The following is a 20,062-nucleotide window of genomic DNA, read 5'->3' on the forward strand; positions in this document are numbered from 1 at the left end:
TGTCCTTGGGCAGGACACTTCACCCTTGCCCCCGGTGCCGCTCACACCGGAGAATGAATGATGAATGAATGAGTTGTAAAAATGAATGATGGGTTCTCACTTCTCTGTGAAGCGCTTTGAGTGTCTAGAAAAGCGCTATATAAATCTAATCCATTATGTGTATATATACATACACGCACAGACATATTTATATATACACATATATACATATATATATATATATATATATATATATATATATATATATATATATATATATATATATATATATATATATATATATGTATACATATATATATATATATATGCATGTGTATATATATATGTATGCATGTGTATATATATATATATATATATATATATATATATATATATATATATATATATATATATATATATATATATATATATATATATATATATATATATATATATATATATATATATATATATAGCCGATGCTTGTTTTTGCAGATACCAGACCAAAGTGTATAGAGCCTGTTTATGAGCACCAAACATGAGAAAAAATCTCTCACCTCTCCTTTTGTTTCTTACACTTTTTGAGATAAGAGACGCTCAAAAGGGAATATTGAAGTTTTTAATGCTGCCATGAAGTAAAAAAAAAACCTCACATGATACCGCCCCTAGCTACATGAACCAGCGGTGAATACACCGCACACGACAGCTGCGGTGAAAAAAACAAAAAACTAATAAGCAGGCTTCACTACACATCTTAAAATAAGGCCTGAAGCTCGTCCGACAGTCAGCAACAGTAGAAGGAGGCGTACGTAACTTTGTCTATTGCATTAAGTCAGGATGTGACTGCAATGTCATACACAACAGCTGTGCTCGTTAGCGTGCTCGTTAGCGTTAAACACCACACCTTCCAAGTCCAGCAAGTAGTCACACATTTTGTCAACCACTGTTTACCTAATAGAACACATTCTATTTTGTCACCAAGCTGTCCCCCTCAGGCTGCCAACAGCATGCCAGGGCACCAGGTGGTGCTATAACATTATTGGATAAGGCCATGTTAGCATTTGCATGGAAGAAACTACATCTCCACCATCTCTTATGTGTGACTGCCATCATATTGCAGTCCACACGTATCTCTTATGTGTGACTGCCATCATATTGCAGTCCACACGTATCTCTTATGTGTGACTGCCATCATAGTGCAGTCTACACGTATCTCTTATGTGTGACTGTCATCACATTGCAGTCTACACGTATCTCTTGTGTGTGACTGCCATCATATTGCAGTCTACATGTATCTCTTATGTGTGACTGCCATCATATTGCAGTCTACATGTATCTCTTATGTGTGACTGCCATCATATTGCAGTTTACACGTATCTCTTGCGTGTGACTGCCATCATATTGCAGTCTACACGTATCTCTTATGTGTGACTGCCATGATATTGCAGTCTACACATTTCTCTTATGTGTGACTGCCATCATATTGCAGTCCACACGTATCTCTTATCATTTCACCATGTACCAAATAAAATAGCTTCGAGGTCGGTAAGCACAACCCAAATGATTCTGTACATTAAGCGCACCGGGTTATAAGGCGCACTGGCGAGTTTTGAGGAAATGAAAGGATTTTAGGTGCGCCTTATATCCAAAAAATAGGGTAATCCAAAAAAGTGTCTGTTAGAATAATTGTATCTAAGTTATCACAAAACTTTAATCCTACCAAGAAGAAGGCTTGTAAAACTCCACTGTGTAGGATGGGAAGCAACATGAAGGTGTTCTGTTTCTTTCATGTATTGTAATCAACAGAAAGATATTGTCTTGACCCAAGAACTACAAAGCGGAGAGGAAGCAGGGCCCGACTCCCCTCAAGGCGACCTTTTCTGTGAACTGTTTTACGACCTTTTCTGTGAACTGTTTACGACCTTTTCTTTGACCTGCTCTGTAACCAAAGGCGATGGCTGTTTACGACCCCCCCTCCCTTAGAAACAGCTGTTGCCATGTAATCAGGGAAAGTCCAAATAAAAGAGGCGGCGTACAATCTTTCGCCAGAGCGTGGTGGAACCGTGCAAAGAGTACAGTCCGGACGTTTCTCCTCAAATTGAGCCGAATTGAATTCTGTCTCTGTTTAATTATTTGCTTCTTGTCTTGTTTAATAAATGTCATTAGTGTTTGGACTATGTAATTGTTCACATGTTTTAACACCCTCATTAAAATATGTTCTACATTAAAGAGCATTTCTTAGTGTAATAAGGCGTGTTCTGTATCTGTATCTGTATTCAACAGTGGCTTAGAGGTGAAATAAAGTCCACACTGCCCTGATAACGTTGTTTAATTATTGATTCAAAGTCTTCTGCTGCCTTTTATGGAACCATTTGGACGGATAATTTCTACAACCGGTAGCACAAAAGTACTCATTGTCTGATGCGGTCGTGGACCGTAATATCAAACATTCAAATCCCAGGGCACGTAGACTCGTACAGTACATTAAGTAAAAGAGACTCGTTCATGCTCGGGCGAGCCGAGGTCGGGCGGAAGGTTTCTCATTTGTTGATGTAATGGTTCATGAAATCAACAAGTGCCGCGTTGGGTCTCAGTCAATGAAACTGCCAACGACGCATTGATGGAATGTAAGGATGTCAAGTTTAACAAGCGAACACAAAAGAAATATTGCATCGATGCAGATTAATCGTCCACATTTGTTTGGACTCTCCATCCTCTAACCACGGAGGGTTACCTGAAAGGTGGCCTGGGTTGTTACATGGTCAGTAAAAGTGAAATTAGTCCAATTGAGAATGAAAAACACTAACATATTTATCATTAACCATCTGGAATGGACTTATACTGTCTTTCAGTTGAAGTGCAATGGTAATTGTTTGTTTTGGTAGCACCGAGTGGCCACAGTAAATTGACTGATGCGGACACGTTTGTTACTGGATACTGGTTACTGAATTAAATTTGATAAAATATTGGGGTATTTTTTTTTATTTAATGAGAATTTTTGCAAGCAAACCATTCACTGTGATTAATCACGATTAATCAGAATTCAAAAGTGTGAGTAATTGAAGCACTACAGTAATTAAAAAATAAATAATCAAAATTGGTACCGTAGAGTACTGGTATCGATATGAAAGGTACCCATCCCTTATTTAAATAGTTTCAAATAATAATAATAATAATAGTTTTTAATATTAGTAAATTACATTTATAAAATATTGGGGTATTTTTTTTAATGTAATTGGAATTCTGCAAGCAAGTCATTTACTGTGATTAATTAATTTCAGTATTTTTAAATAATAATAATAATAATATTGTTTAATACTAGTAAATAAAATTTGATAAAATATATATATATTTTTTTTTATTTAATTGGAATTTTGCAAGCAAGACATTCACTGTGATTAATTAATTTCAATATTTTTAAATAATAACAATAATCATTTTTAATACTAGTAAATTAAATTTCATAAAATATTGGGGTATTTTTTTTTATTTAATGAGAATTTTTGCAAGCAAACCATTCACTGTGATTAATCACTATTAATCAGAATCCAAAAGTGTGAGTAATTGAAGCACTACAGTAATTAAAAAATAAATAATCAAAATTGGTACCGTAGAGTACTGGTATCGATATGAAAGGTACCCATCCCTTATTTAAATAGTTTCAAATATTAATGATAATAATAGTTTTTAATATTAGTAAATTACATTTATAAAATATTGGGGTATTTTTTTTAATGTAATTGGAATTTTGCAAGCAAGTCATTTACTGTGATTAAATAATTTCAGTATTTTTAAATAATAATAATAATAATATTGTTTAATACTAGTAAATAAAATTTGATAAAATATATATTTTTTTATTTATTTAATTGGAATTTTGCAAGCAAGACATTCACTGTGATTAATTAATTTCAATATTTTTAAATAATAACAATAATCATTTTTAATACTAGTAAATTAAATTTCATAAAATATTGGGGTATTTTTTTTAATTTAATGAGAATTTTTGCAAGCAAACCATTCACTGTGATTAATCACTATTAATCAGAATCCAAAAGTGTGAGTAATTGAAGCACTACAGTAATTAAAAAATAAATAATCAAAATTGGTACCGTAGAGTACTGGTATCGATATGAAAGGTACCCATCCCTTATTTAAATAGTTTCAAATATTAATAATAATAATAGTTTTTAATATTAGTAAATTACATTTATAAAATATTGGGGTATTTTTTTTAATTTAATTGGAATTTTACAAGCAAGTCATTTACTGTGATTAATTAATTTCAGCATTTTTAAATAATAATAATAATATTGTTTAATACTAGTAAATAAAATTTGATAAAATATATATATATTTTTTTTTATTTAATTGGAATTTTGCAAGCAAGACATTCACTGTGATTAATTAATTTCAATATTTTTAAATAATAACAATAATCATTTTTAATACTAGTAAATTAAATTTCATAAAATATTGGGGTATTTTTTTTTATTTAATGAGAATTTTTGCAAGCAAACCATTCACTGTCATTAATCACGATTAATCAGAATCCAAAAGTGTGAGTAATTGAAGCACTACAGTAATTAAAAAAAAAAAATCTAAATTGGTACCGCACAGTACTGGTATCTATATGAAAGGTACCCATCCCTTATTTAAATAGTTTCAAATAATACTAATAATATTTTTTAATACTAGTAAATTACATTTTATAAAATATTGGGCTATTTTTTTTTAAATGTAATTGGAATTTTGCAAGCAAGTCATTCACTGTGATGAATTAATTTCAATATTTTAAAATAATAATAATAATAATAATCTGTTTTAATACTAGTAAATTATATTTCATAAAATATTGGGGTATTTTTTAAAATTTAATTATAATTTTGCAAGCAATTCATTCACTGTGATTAATCACAATTAATCAGAATTCAAAAGTGTGAGTAATTGAAGCACTAGAGTAAGTAAATAAAACAAATAATTGAAATTCTGCAAGCAATACATTCACTGTGATTAATTAATTTCAATATTTTTAAATTATAATAATAATCTTTTTTAATACTGGTAAATTACATTTGATAAAATATTGGGGTATTATTTTAAATTTAATTGGAATTTTGCAAGCAAGACATTCACTGTGATTAATTAATGTATATATTTTGAAATAATAATACTAATAATAATCTTTTTTAATACTAGTAAATTAAATTTCATAAAATATAGGGGTATTTTTTGTTTATTTAATTAGAATTTTGCAAGCAAGACATTCACTGTGATTAATTAATTTCAATATTTTTAAATAATAATAATAATAATCATTTTTAATACTAATAAATAACATTTCATAAAATATTGGGGTATTTTTATTTATTTAATTGGAATTCTGCAAGCAAGACATTCACTGTGATTAATTAATTTCAATATTTAAAAAAAAATATTTAAAAAAAAATAATAATAATAATAATAATAATCTTTTTTAATACTAGTAAATTAAATTTCATAAAATATTAAGATATTTTTTTACATTTAATTAGATTTTTGCAAGCAAGTCATTCACTGTGATTAATCACGATTAATCATAATTCAAAGGTGCGACTAATTGAATCACCACAGTAATTTCCAACTGGCATGAAGTCAACACGACGGCAACACGGCCTTATTACTCGCTCCGTCCTCTCGCTGGGACTGGAATATGTTCACCGTAGAATATTGAGGCGCCATTGACGCTGGCCTCACCTCCTCAAGGACGTCGGCCAGCTTGCTGAGAATGTCCTCCTGCAGGCTGTGGAAAGTGGGCACGCTGCGGGAAGAAGAAGAAGAAGAACAGGAAGTGCTTTTAGGGCGGAATACGTTAATGTCTTTTTTGGCGGAGCTCGTTAGAAGACGCCGAGGGAAACATGGCGCTGGTTATTATGCCATAGGTCCTGTACCAGCGTGTTTATTAATATTCAAGCATAAATCCAGCATCCTCCGCCGGGGGGAAAAAAGGCTCTAATTTTAGCCGTAATTGCTTTTTTCCCCAGGCCCATTGAACGTCACACGGCCACTATTGAGCCCGCTAAAGAAAACTGACCCCGTGTTTATCTCAGAAGGAGGGAAATAACCCGCATTGGCGAACAAAGAGTTTATTTTGGCTCCCGCTCTTACTCCATCACCCTCCCGCCCCCCGACCTCCTCTGTTCTCCATGTTTTATTACAATAATCTCAATCATCTTATCGCTGCCGATCTTCCGCCGCGGGCTTCCTCCATGCAGGAGCCGGCGAAGCGACCACAGCGGTGCCGTTGTAAGAGCCCACGGCCAGTCAAGTAACCTGTAGCGCTCTGTGGGTCCAGCAGTCAAAATATTGAGCTTTTTGTACCCTTAAGGCGGGGGTCGGCAACCCGTAGCTCTACTACATATTTTGTGTTAATGTGGTTTCTGTAGGACAGGGGTGTCCAAACTTTTTCCACTGAGGGCCGCACATTGAAAAATCAAAGCTAGCGGGGGCCATTTTGATATTTTTTATTTTAAAAAACAATACAATATATGTATAAAAAATATACATTTAGGCTTGATCCCGGGGACCCCAAAGGGTTTTGGTCCCAAAAATATAAAAAATTTGTCATTATTCAGTATCATTATTTGTGTTATTATTCAAGTTTTTAAATCTCTAGATCAGGGGTCACCAACGCGGTGCCCGCGGGCACCAGGTAGCCCGTAAGGACCAGATGAGTAGCCCGCTGGCCTGTTCTAAAAATAGCTCAAATAGCAGCACTTACCAGTGAGCTGCCTCTATTTTTTTTAAATTGTATTTATTTACTAGCAAGCTGGTCTCGCTTTGCTCGACATTTTTTAATTCTAAGAGACAAAACTCAAATAGAATTTGAAAATCCAAGGAAATATTTTAAAGACTTGGTCTTCACTAACTGACAAAGTAACAGAAAACAGATTTGGTGTCCAGTTCAAAGTGTGACATGATTTATTTAAAAATTTGAGAGTTGAAAACAGCTCTAGATCAGGGGTCACCAACGCGGTGCCCGCGGGCACCAGGTAGCCCGTAAGGACCAGATGAGTAGCCCGCTGGCCTGTTCTAAAAATAGCTCAAATAGCAGCACTTACCAGTGAGCTGCCTCTATTTTTTTAAAGTGTATTTATTTACTAGCAAGCTGGTCTCGCTTTGCTCGACATTTTTAATTCTAAGAGAGACAAAACTCAAATAGAGTTTGAAAATCCAAGGAAATATTTTCAAGACTTGGTCTTCACTAACTGACAAAGAAACAGATAACAGATTTGGTGGCCAGTTCAAAGTGTGACATGATTTATTTAAAAATTTGAGAGTTGAAAACATTTCTAGATCAGGGGTCACCAACGCGGTGCCCGCGGGCACCAGGTAGCCCGTAAGGACCAGATGAGTAGCCCGCTGGCCTGTTCTAAAAATAGCTCAAATAGCAGCACTTACAAGTGAGCTGCCTCTATTTTTTTAAATTTGATTTATTTACTAGCAAGCTGGTCTCGCTTTGCTCAACATTTTTAATTCTAAGAGAGACAAAACTCAAATAGAATTTGAAAATCCAAGAAAATATTTGAAAGACTTGGTCTTCACGAACTGACAAAGAAACGGATAACAGATTTGGGTGTCCAGTTCAAAGTGTGACATGATTTATTTAAAAATTTGAGAGTTGGAAACATTTCCAGATCAGGGGTCACCAACGCGGTGCCCGCGGGCACCAGGTAGCCCGTAAGGACCAGATGAGTAGCCCGCTGGCATGTTCTAAAAATAGCTCAAATAGCAGCACTTACCAGTGAGCTGCCTCTATTTTTTAAATGTTATTTATTTACTAACAAGCTAGTCTCGCTTTGCTCGACATTTTTAATTCTAAGAGAGACAAAACTCAAATAGAATTTGAAAATCCAAGAAAATATTTTTAAAGACTTGGTCTTCACTAACCGACAAAGAAACAGATAACAGATTTGGTGGCCAGTTCAAAGTGTGACATGATTTATTTAAAAATTTGAGAGTTGAAAAAATCTCTAGATCAGGGGTCACCAACGCGGTGCCCGCGGGCACCAGGTAGCCCGTAAGGACCAGATGAGTAGCCCGCTGGCCTGTTCTAAAAATAGCTCAAATAGCAGCACTTACCAGTGAGCTGCCTCTATTTTTTAAATTGTATTTATTTACTAGCAAGCTGGTCTCGCTTTGCTCTACATTTTTATTTCTAAGAGAGACAAAACTCAAATAGAATTTGAAAATCCAAGAAAATATTTGAAAGACTTGGTCTTCACGAACTGACAAAGAAACGGATAACAGATTTGGGTGTCCAGTTCAAAGTGTGACATGATTTATTTAAAAATTTGAGAGTTGAAAACATTTCTAGATCAGGGGTCACCAACGCGGTGCCCGCGGGCACCAAGTAGCCCGTAAGGACCAGATGAGTAGCCCGCTGGCCTGTTCTAAAAATAGCTCAAATAGCAGCACTTACCAGTGAGCTGTCTCTATTTTTTTAAATTTGATTTATTTACTAGCAAGCTGGTCTCGCTTTGCTCGACATTTTTAATTCTAAGAGAGACAAAACTCAAATAGAATTTGAAAATCCAAGAAAATATTTTTAAAGACTTGGTCTTCACTAACTGACAAAGAAACAGATAACAGATTTGGGTGTTCGGTTCAAAGTGTTACATGATTTATTTAAAAATTTGAGAGTTGACTTTTGTATTTTACATCAGTGGTCCCCAACCTTTTTGTAGCTGCGGACCGGTCAACGCTTGAAAATTTGTCCGGTGGGGGGGGGGGGGGGGGGGGTATTTAATTTTTTTTGTTTTGTTTTTTTTTTGTTTTTTTTTGTACATAAATAAATAAAATCATGTGTGCTTACGGACTGTATCCCTGCAGGCTGTATTGATCTATATTGATATATAATGTATATATTGTGTTTTTTATGTTGATTTCATTAATTATTTTTTTATTTTTTTATTTTTTTTATTTTATTTTTTTAATTCTTGTGCGGCCTGGTACCAATCGGTCCGCGGACCGGTGGTTGGGGACCACTGTTTTACATGAGTTATTATTTGTACAAAAATGGTGCAAAGTAATCCATGATTTGTTCAAAAATGTTAGTGGCTAGCTAGTTAAAATGGGATGTTGTGATTTCACAAGACTGTCTTAGAAGTGATCATTTGAAAATGTTCAATTTGAAAAATGTGCACTTAGAGAAAATATAAAAATAAAGTGTTGGATATTGATATTTATCCGTTTCTATATATATTTATTGTGAGAAATCATTAAGATGATCAGTGTTTCCGCAAAGATAAATACCATTAATTATTAATAATAACATAGAGTTAAAGGTAAATTGAGCAAATTGGCTATTTCTGGCAATTTATTGAAGTGTGTATCAAACTGGTAGCCCTTCGCATTAATCACTACCCAAGAAGTAGCTCTTGCTTTCAAAAAAGTTGGTGACTCCTGCTCTAGATCAACATTAGGTCTATCTGTCAATATAACATTTTTTAAAGATTTAAATTGTATGCTATTTTTGTCAAAGAAAACCCATTTTTTTAATGAAAAAAAACACAAAATATGCAATATTTTAACCAATAACATTTTTAAGTGGGATATTTGAGATTATATAATAATTGGAGCCTTTAAAAGGTCAATAACTCATAACACCATTGATTTTAATTCATTATTATTTTTTGAGCAATGACACTTAAAAACTAATCACATTAAAATTGTAGGGGATCCAAAAGTTATAAAAAATAAACTATATATTATTTTTTTTTACTGTTTATTTTTAACACAATAATCTCAAGATCAACTTCAGATCTATCTGTCAATTATAAGTTTTATTGTTGTTTATGTTTTTTGTTTGTTCGTTTTAGGCCCTTTTTTAAAAAAAACAGCTCGTTTTTTTACATGGCAAACACAAAATATGCAACATTTTCCCCCCCAAAAAATAAATCAAAATATTTAATGTGACGTAATTAGAGCCTTGCATAGGTCAATAATTCATAATGACATTGATTTTGATTCATTATTATGTTTTAAAGAAAGAAACAGCCTGCATGGCAGCTTTGTGTTATCAGAGTAAACATTGCTACATTTTCTTCTTACATTTCACCTGTTTGCTCTTTAAATACCACTTTTAATGTTTTTTATGTTTTTTCAATCGTATTTTTAAAATGTGCCGTGGGGCCGTTAAAAAATGACCTGCGGGCCGCAAATGGCCGCCCTTTGGACACCCGTGCTGTAGGAGGACGAACATGACAAAAACCTGCCCAGTAATTAGAAATACCACTGTTTCACTCCATCAATCGGCGAGCGCCGTTTCATCCGACTAATTACGGGAGTCCTTGAGCTCACCGTAGTTTTGTTTGCATGTACGACTTTCTCCGACGCTGCCACAGAAAGACGTGTTTTATGCCGCTCCTTCTTTGTCTCGTTTTGTCCACCAAATGTTTTATGCTGTGCTAATCGTGCATTTTTGGTCAGTGCATGACTGCAAGCTAATCGATGCTAACATGCTATTTGGGCTAGCTGTATGTACACATTGCATCGTTATGCCTCGTTTTTGTCAGGGTTTGTCACCGACAATTCAGTTATGTTTTGGTTTTTCCTGTCTGTTTCCTGCCAGCGCTCTTATTTTGGTTATTTCCTGATTGTATCCCTGAGTGCTTTGTCCCCTCAGCTGTGGCTGATATATATATGATATATATGTGTATATACATATATATATATATATATATATATATATATATATATACATATATATATATATATATATATATATATATATATATATATATATATATATATATATATATATATATATACATATATATATATATATATATATATATATATATATATATATATATATATATATATATATATATATACATATATATATATACATATATACATATATATATATATATATATATATATATATATATATATATATATATATATATATATATATATATATATATATATATATATATATATATATATATATATATATATATATATGTACATATACATATATATATATATATATATATATATATATATATATATATATATATATATATATATATATATATATATATGTATATATACATATACATATATATATATATATATATATATATATACATATATATATACATATATACATATATATATATATATATATATATATGATATATATGTATATAAATATATATATATATATATATATATATATATATATATATATATATATATATATATATACATATATATACATATATATATATATATGTCATATATATATATATATATATATATATGTCATATATATATATATATATATATATATATATATATATATATATATATATATATATATATATATATATATATATATATATATATATATATATATATATATATATATATATATATATATATCACCATTACGTGTTGTGTAGACCAGTGGTCCCCAACCACCGGTCCGCGGCCCGGTACCGGTCCGTGGACCGATTGGTACCGGGCCGCACAAGAAATTAAAAAAAAAAGAACAAAAAAACAAACAAACAATTTTTTATTTTTTTTTTTATTTTTATGAAATCAACATAAAAAACACAATATATACATTAAATATCAATATAGATCAATACAATATGCAGGGATACAGTCCGTCCGTAAGCACACATGATTGTATTTATTTATGTAAAAAAAAAAACTAAAAGTTTTTTTGTTTTTTTTAAATACACCCCCAACCCCCCTACCGGTTTTTCAAGCGTTGACTGGTCTGCAGCTACAAAAAGGTTGGGGACCCCTGATGTAGACCACAAGGAAGTGTTTTAAATGCAGAAAATGTTAGCTCCAGCCGACAAAAACTCACAATATTACTGTGATATATATATATATATATATATATATATATATATATATATATATATATATATATATATATATATATATATATATATATATATATATATATATATATATATATATATATATATATATATATATATATATATATATATATGACACACATATACAGTGTTGTGTATTACAAACTCAAACATGTTTCGTGTTGGCGTAAAAGCTAGCTTATCTCTTGCCGTAGTTAGCTTTTACGGCGAATAGCGATGTGTTACTATGCTAGAAAAATAGTTTTTCAGTGTTCACTCTTACAATAACAATGTTGCTCCAGTTTGGTTGTTATTAGGGATGTCCGATCATGGCTTTTTGCCGATATCCGATATTCCGATATTGTCCAACTCTTTAATTACCGATACGATATCAACCGATATATGCAGTCGTGAAATTAACACATTATTATGCCTAATTTGGACAACCAGGTATGGTGAAGATAAGGTACTTTTAAAAAAATAAAAATAAAATAAGATAAATATATTAAAAACATTTTCTTGAATAAAAAAGAAAGTAAAACAATATAAAAACAGTTACATAGAAACTAGTAATGAATGAAAATGAGTCAAATTAACTGTTAAAGGTTAGTACTATTAGTGGAGCAGCAGCACGCACAATCATGTGTGCTTACGGACTGTATCCCTTGCAGACTGTATTGATATATATTGATGTATAATGTAGGAAGCAGAATATTAATAACAGAAAGAAACAACCCTTTTGTGTGAATGAGTGTAAATGGGGGGAGGAAGGTTTTTTGGGTTGGTGCACTAATTGTAAGTGTATCTTGTGTTTTTTATGTTGATTTAATTAAAAAAAAAAAAACTAAAAAAAAACCAGATACAGATAATAAAAAAAACGATACCGATAATTTCCGATATTACATTTTAACGCATATCTAGTTGTTGTACAGGTTACAGAACGTAAATGAAGTATTGTTGACGGTTCTTGGATGCATTTTTGAAGTGATTTAGAGGCAGAATGGATCGCTCCAATTAGCTGCATTGCTAGCTGCTAACCGCTAAAGTGCAGTTCCCCTTTTAAGTTGAAATATTGCCACATAAACTGCTAACTCCTTAACTTGTCCGAGAGGTCGTAATGTTTTCAGGCAAACGATTCCAAAATGGAATAAATGTGAGGATACGTAATAAGGACAAGGGCTGAAGTGGTATCTGATTCCTCAACAGCTGGCGGCCCGAATCATCCAGGACGGAAATTGGCTTGTGTTCATGTTTTATGCTGCTTATGATCTGCAAAGACCACTTTGACCTTATCGAGGAGCCCCGGTGCGAGCGTCTGGCGAGGCGGGTAACTATTAAATAATACAATAATGGAGAGGAAGGCCGTTCCCGTCTCACAAGACGTCTGGCTCTCTGCTCAGGGCGGACTGTAATGCAATTGAGAACTATTTTCTTTAAGGTCATGAATATTTTATAACAGGTCTGCTTGGCCCTGGTTCTTAAATAGGCTAACAAATGTGCTGTTGGGACTTCCATGTCAGCTTCGTGCTGTGATCACGGCGACATTTACAGCGTTCACACAATCATTCAAATTGGCTTGCAGTTGTTATATTTGTCCACCAGAGGGTGCTACTTTTTGCCCATTGGAAGCATGCAGCAAATTTGTAACGTCCGCCCTGCCAACCTGGTCGGAGGCTGCGCTGATTAGCTCGGTTGGTGGAGTGGCCGTGCCGGCAACTTGAGGGTTCCAGGTTCGATCCCCGCTTCTGCCATCCTATTCACTGCCGTTGTGTCCTTGGGCAAGACACTTTACCCACCTTCAGGTAAATACCATATTTTTCGGACTATAAAATCCTTTCGTTTTCTCAAAACTCGACAGTGTGCCTTATAACCCGGTGCGCCTAATGTACGGAACAATTTCGGTTGTGCTTACCGACCTCGGAGCTATTTTATTTTGTACATGGTGAAATGATAAGTGTGGCCAGTAGATGGCAGTCACACATACCCACCTGCTCCCAGTGCCCACCCACACTGGTTTAAATGTCACTTAGATATTGGGTTTCACTATGTAAAAGCGCTTTGAGTCACTAGAGAAAAGCGCTATATAAACATAATTCACTTCACTGATTTTGTCTGTAACAGATTCAGGTAAATACTGTATTTTTCGGACTATAAAATCCTTTCGTTTTCTCAAAACTCGACAGTGTGCCTTATAACTTATAATAAACGGACTAATTTTGGTTGTGCTTACCGACCTCGAAGCTATTTTATTTGGTACATGGTGAAATGATAAGTGTGACCAGTAGATGGCAGTCACATATACCCACCTGCTCCCAGTGCCCACCCACACTGGTTTAAATGCCACTTAGATATTGGGTTTCACTACGTATAAGCGCTTTTGAGTCACTAGAGAAAAGCGCTATATAAACATAATTCACTTCACTGATTTTGTCTGTAACGGATTCAGGTAAATACTGTATTTTTCGGACTATAAAATCCTTTCATTTTCTCAAAACCCGACAGTGTGCCTTATAACCCGGTGCGCCTAATAAACTGACTAATTTTGGTTGTGCTTACCGACCTCGAGGCTATTTTATTTGGTACACGGTGAAATGATAAGTGTGACCAGTAGATGGCAGTCACACATAAGAGTATATATATAATGTAGTAATAGACACCTTCATAACAATATGTAATATGTACAATATACACACTGCAAGTATATATATAATGTAGTAACAGACACCTTCATAACAATATGTAATATGTACAATATACCCACTGCAAGTATATATATAATGTAGTAACAGACACCTTCATAAAAATATGTAATATATACAATATACACACTGCAAGTATATATATAATGTAGTAACAGACACCTTCATAACAATATGTAATATGTACAATATACACACTGCAAGTATATATATAATGTAGTAACAGACACCTTCATAACAATATGTAATATGTACAATATACACACTGCAAGTATATATATAATGTAGTAACAGACACCTTCATAACAATATGTAATATGTACAATACACACACTGCAAGTATATATATAATGTAGTAACAGACACCTTCATAACAATATGTAATATGTACAATATACACACTGCAAGTATATATATAATGTAGTAACAGACACCTTCATAACAATATGTAATATGTACAATATACACACTGCAAGTATATATATAATGTAGTAACAGACACCTTCATAACAATATGTAATATGTACAATACACACACTGCAAGTATATATATAATGTAGTAACAGACACCTTCATAACAATATGTAATATGTACAATATACACACTGCAAGTATATATATAATGTAGTAACAGACACCTTCATAACAATATGTAATATGTACAATACACACACTGCAAGTATATATATAATGTAGTAACAGACACCTTCATAACAATATGTAATATGTACAATATACACACTGCAAATATATATATAATGTAGTAACAGACACCTTCATAACAATATGTAATATGTACAATACACACACTGCAAGTATATATATAATGTAGTAACAGACACCTTCATAACAATATGTAATATGTACAATATACACACTGCAAGTATATATATAATGTAGTAACAGACACCTTCATAACAATATGTAATATGTACAATATACACACTGCAAGTATATATATAATGTAGTAACAGACACCTTCATAACAATATGTAATATGTACAATACACACACTGCAAGTATATATATAATGTAGTAACAGACACCTTCATAACAATATGTAATATGTACAATATACACACTGCAAGTATATATATAATGTAGTAACAGACACCTTCATAACAATATGTAATATGTACAATACACACACTGCAAGTATATATATAATGTAGTAACAGACACCTTCATAACAATATGTAATATGTACAATATACACACTGCAAGTATATATATAATGTAGTAACAGACACCTTCATAACAATATGTAATATGTACAATACACACACTGCAAGTATATATATAATGTAGTAACAGACACCTTCATAACAATATGTAATATGTACAATACACACACTGCAAGTATATATATAATGTAGTAACAGACACCTTCATAACAATATGTAATATGTACAATATACACACTGCAAGTATATATATAATGTAGTAACAGACACCTTCATAACAATATGTAATATGTACAATACACACACTGCAAGTATATATATAATGTAGTAACAGACACCTTCATAACAATATGTAATATGTACAATACACACACTGCAAGTATATATATAATGTAGTAACAGACACTTTCATAACATTATGTAATATGTACAATATACACACTGCAAGTATATATATAATGTAGTAACAGACACCTTCATAACAATATGTAATATGTACAATATACACACTGCAAGTATATATATAATGTAGTAACAGACACTTTCATAACATTATGTAATATGTACAATATACACACTGCAAGTATATATATAATGTAGTAACAGACACCTTCATAACAATATGTAATATGTACAATATTTACCGTATTTTGATCATTTTAATCATTTCCGGGACTGATATATTCCGCACATTGATTTCTGTTTCCATAGCAACGCACGTCTGACTTCTGACAAAATGTGTGTTCCTACTTCCGGACTCAAACACGAGTGTGTTTTCTAATCATGGCAGACTTGTAAACAGACAAAAAAAAACAACTTTATTTGGACAAATGAGAAATTACAACCTTATATTTTTGAAGCTGAACATACTGAGGATGAACTGCTGCTTATAGAAGCCAGCACGGAGGAAGAGTGAGACGTCGGAGCAGACGGAAGCCGAGAGAGGGGGGATGAAAGCGAATTTGACGCTATAAATATGGAACTTGGAAACAAGCTGTTTAATTTCAGACCGTCTCTTCAGGATGCGGTTCAACTTCTACAGCGTCCTCTTCCCGCCATCTAGTTTTTAGCGCTTCCATAGCGAGCCTACTGACAGACATGACTCAGAACTGTACGCTACTTTGGATTAGAAATGGCAACAGCGGAGGATGAATGTCCCGTAGCAAGAGGATGGAGGAAAATAAGGAGCTTATTGACTACAGCGCGGACTACAATGGCGGACGCGTGCAAATTTGGGGGATTTATGCAGATCCCAAATACGCATCAGCAGGTACCAGAAGGTAAGAAACGTTGGTTTTGCATAATATCGTGAAACAAAACGGCGGATAGTAGGTGTCATTTTGGGGTCCTTATACACACATCATAACACCGTATGTTGAAGCACAGTACGCCTGACTATGGTAGAAGTTATCCATCAAGCGGTGCGGCTTCATAGCTTACCAAAGTCGTCCTAAAGAATGTTGACAGAATTTTTAGCGCTTTATGTAATGTTCTATATTCTCAACGTTTTGGGCTTGCTTTGATAAGCGTCATTTATCGAACAGGGGGCGTCAACCTGTCTCTAATGTGTGACCGCCATCTACTGGTCACACTTATCATCACACCACGTACCAAATAAAATTGCTTCGAGGTCGGTAAGCACAATCCGAATGAATCCGTACATTAGGCCCCTTATAACCCCGGTGCGCCTAATGCGGTGTTTTGCAACCGTTTTTGAGCCGAGGCACATTTTTTTCATACAGAAAAATACGGGGGCACACCACCAGCAGAAAACGTTCAAAAATGAAACTCCACCAGGTTGTCATACCTTATTTTGAGTGTGTTGTTGTGTCCTGTGTGTAGTGCTTTAGTTTCTGTCTTGCGCTGTTCATTTGGGTGACCCTTCCTGTTTTGTTACGCCTTCCTTTGAGTTCTATTGCCCGCACCTGCTTTGTTTTCACAATCAAGACTATTGAAGTTGCGCGTACGCTATCCTTCTTTGTGCGGACACTGTTGATTGTCATGTCATGTACGGATGTACATTGTGGACGCCGTCTTCCTGCTCCACACGCTGTAAGTTTTTGCTGTCGTCCAGCATTCCGTTTTTGTTTGCTTTGTAGACAGTTCAGTTTTACTTTTGTTTTGCATAGCCATCCCTTATGCTTCAGTGCCTTCTGTATGCGTTACATACCTTTTACATACCGAAAAAGGTTAGAAAAACACTGCACTAGACAACGGCACATTTTTATGATTATTGATTTGCAAAAAAATATTTTTTGGACCAATTAGGTGAAACACTGGCCTAATGTACAGGACAATAAATGAGTCTGAAAAATACGGTACACATGTCGCTGCTCATCTCAGGGCCTAGTTAAAACTATAATAATAATTTTTAAAAAATACTCATTTAAATGTACTGCTTTGCACACTCTTGGCATTCTCTCCATGAGCTTCACGAGGTGGTCACCTGAAGTGGTTTCCACTTCACAGGTGTGCTTGAAGCTCATGGAGAGAATGCCAAGAGTGTGCAAAGCAGTAATCGGCGCAAAGGGTGGCTATTTTGAAGAAACTAGAATATAAAACTAGAGATATCCGATAATATCGGCCGATAAATGCTTTAAAATGTAATATCGGAAATTATCGGTATCGTTTTTTTTATTATCGGTATCGTTTTTTATTTTATTTTATTTTTTTAATTATTAAATCAACATAAAAAACACAAGATACACTTACAATTAGTACACAGACCCCCAAAAAACCTCCCCCATTTACACTCATTCACACAAAAGGGTTGTTTCTTTCTGTTATTAATATTCTGCTTCCTACATTATATATCAATATATATCGATACAGTCTGCAAGGGATACAGTCCGTAAGCACACATGACTGGTCCACTAATAGTACTTACCTTTAACAGTTAATTTTACTCATTTTCATTCATTACTAGTTTCTATGTAACTGTTTTTATATTGTTTTACTTTCTTTTTTATTCAAAAAATTGTTTTTAATTTATTTATCTTATTTTATTTTATAAATTTTTAAAAAAAGGACCTTATCTTCACTATACCTGGTTGTCCAAATTAGGCATAATGATGTGTTAATTTTACGACTGCATATATAGCGGTATCGGTTGATTTCGGTATCGGTTGATATCGGTAATTAAGAGTTGGAAAATATCGGAATATCGGATATTGGCAAAAAGCCATTATCGGACATCCCTATATAAAACACATGTTCAGTTATTTCACTTTTTTATGTTAAGTACATAACTCCACATGTGTTCATTCATAGTTTTGATGTGACAATCTACAATGTAAATAGTCCTAAAGATAAAGAAAACCCATTGAATGAGAAGGTGTATATATGTATATATATATATATATATATATATATATATATATATATATATATATATATATATATATATATATATATATATATATATATATATGTGTATATATATCAGTGACGTGCGGTGAGGTTCATGTCAGGTGAGGCACTGACTTCATCACAGTCAGATTTACAAACATATGAACCCTAAAGAGTATCTTATTCACCATTTGATTGGCAGTTAACGGGTTATGTTTAAAAGCTCATACCAGCATTCTTCCCTGCTTGGCACTCAGCATCAAGGGTTGGAATTGGGGGTTAAATCACCAAAAAATATTCCCGGGCGCGGCGCCGCTGCTGCCCACTGCTCCCCTCACATCCCAGGAGGTGATCAAGGGATGGGTCAAATGCAGAGGACAAATTTCACCACACCTAGAGTGTGAGACAATCATTGGTACTTTAACTTAACTTTACACATACAAACTGTAGCACACAAAAAAGCACGTTTAATTAAAAAAAAACGTTATTATGGTCTTACCTTTACTTATAAATGAAGTCCATGCGCCGCTGTTGTGCTGGATTAATGCACCCTCTGACGGGAGTGTTATATCAACTAAAGCCCACTTTTAAACTTTCCACGTGCAAAATTGAATCTATTTCAAAAAGTTATTTAATAAGAAGCCAAAAAGTGCAAAAACAATAATGTTCGTGTTGGAGGAGTTGTGAATGAATGAAATATGAAATCCGTGCTGCAGTCTGCAGGTGTACCTAATGTTGTGGCCCAGCGGTCACTCACAACTCCTCCAACACGAACATTATTGTTTTTGCACTTTTTGGCTTCTTATTAAATAACTTTTTTTAAATAAATTCAATCTTGCACGTTTAAAGTTTAAGTGTGGGCTTTAGTTGATATAACACTCCCGTCAGGGGGTGCATTCTACGGCGGGGGGGATTCTCTACCACCAGGAGGCGGGATTACTGCGAGCCTCAGCCAGTGCATCTTCGC

General features: G+C 33.5%; 1 protein-coding gene across 3 annotated transcripts in view; it reads right to left on the reverse strand.

Moving 5' to 3' along the window:
- The window catches only part of LOC133657056 (cGMP-dependent protein kinase 1), a 634,377-nt gene that overhangs the window by 216,832 nt on the left and 397,483 nt on the right, over window positions 1-20,062 (reverse strand). The window contains exon 1 of one of the 3 annotated variants that reach the window (XM_062057948.1): window positions 5,716-5,773. The exons of the other annotated variants lie outside the window; for them this stretch is intronic. The gene's annotated coding sequence lies outside the window, so the exon portion shown is untranslated. Of the gene's footprint in view, window positions 1-5,715; window positions 5,774-20,062 lie in introns of those variants that run through there. 3 annotated transcript variants of the gene reach the window in all.

The sequence above is a fragment of the Entelurus aequoreus genome, linkage group LG09 (genome assembly GCF_033978785.1).
Source record: "Entelurus aequoreus isolate RoL-2023_Sb linkage group LG09, RoL_Eaeq_v1.1, whole genome shotgun sequence".
Taxonomy (NCBI): Eukaryota; Metazoa; Chordata; class Actinopteri; order Syngnathiformes; family Syngnathidae; genus Entelurus; species Entelurus aequoreus.